The following is a 1,434-nucleotide window of genomic DNA, read 5'->3' as shown; positions in this document are numbered from 1 at the left end:
TCATAGCTCTGAATTCAATTACAAAAGTATGAAAAATGCTAAAGTGTCAAAAGGTGTTGTAACTACTTCAATTCTATCCTATTTATACACTTTCTAAATTGAGCTTCTGTTGTGTTTCTTGGGCTTTGAGGCCTTTCCTTGATTTCCTTTTGCTTTAGGCTTGTGGTCCATAATCTTGATGAGGCTGTGATCCAATTCTGTAACATTCATTGAGCAAACTTAGTGATAAACAAGTAATGACACAAGTCTCAACAATTTGAAGTTCCAGACTCATCAATTCTTTAGGCCCAATCCCATAAACCATGATATTCAATTGGGTTTCATGCCATAATAAGTTTAAGTTAATCTTTGTGCTCAATTGCTAACTTAAACTTCAATATATTTGGTCCAGAAACCTTTTCAAATGGTGGTGTTTAAGTTTAAGTTTAAGTTTCAGTTTAAGGTCAAACTAAAACTTAAACGTGGAATTGGAAGAAGGCAACCCAGGGGTGTTCATTGTCGAGCACGTTTAACCTCCAGTTTGAGGTTAAACTGGAGGTTAAACTTGGAAATGAAGAAAGCACACCCTGGAGGCAATTTGGGTAGACCACGTTTAACCTTTAGTTTGAGGTTAAACTGGAGGTTAAACTTGGAAATGAAGAAAGCACACCCTGGAGGCAATTTGGGTAGACCACGTTTAACCTTTAGTTTGAGGTTAAACTGGAGGTTAAAATTGGAAATGAAGAAAACACCCTGGAGGAGAAAAGCCATCGAACACGTTTAACCTCCAGTTTGAGGTCAAACTGGAGGTTAAACGTGGAAACACTTCCCTTTCTTGAGTCGTCACTTTGTTCTCTTGTCAACCTTGCCAATGTGATGCCAAATATGGACTATTATACCTCGTTGGAAAGATATGGATGTCCACTTTCCAATGCAACTGGAAGCGCATCATTTGGAGTTCTACAACTCGAGTTATACTCCATGGAAGGTGAAGAGGTCAGCTGGCCTGATTGCATGTTGGTACTATGCTCTTCTATGCACATTACGGGGCTGTTTGCTCCCTCAATTTTTGGTATCCACCATGCATGCCATATATGCTTGGAAAGCTCTAGATGTCTTCTTTCCAATGCATTTTGAATCATCTCATTTGGAGTTTTGTAGCTCAAGTTATTTTTGCTGGAATGTGAAGATATCAGGGTTGCAAATCCTCTTTGCTTAACTCATAAGCCTCTTTGTGTTTGTTTCCAACTATTTTGCCACCATGGGAGTATGATTCTTCTTTTTAGTGCTTTTATTGCTTCTCCTTCTATTATTTCCTACAAAGTTTATAAACCAGTTTTAGGTCAAACTGGAGGTTAAACGTGGAAATGCTTCTTGGTGAGGAGAAAGTGTCGAACACGTTTAACCTCTAGTTTAAGGTTAAACTAGAGGTTAAACGTGGAATGCTCCCTTGGT

This window comes from Arachis duranensis, chromosome 4 (assembly GCF_000817695.3).
Source record: "Arachis duranensis cultivar V14167 chromosome 4, aradu.V14167.gnm2.J7QH, whole genome shotgun sequence".
Taxonomy (NCBI): Eukaryota; Viridiplantae; Streptophyta; class Magnoliopsida; order Fabales; family Fabaceae; genus Arachis; species Arachis duranensis.
This window is presented reverse-complemented; position numbering follows the sequence as displayed.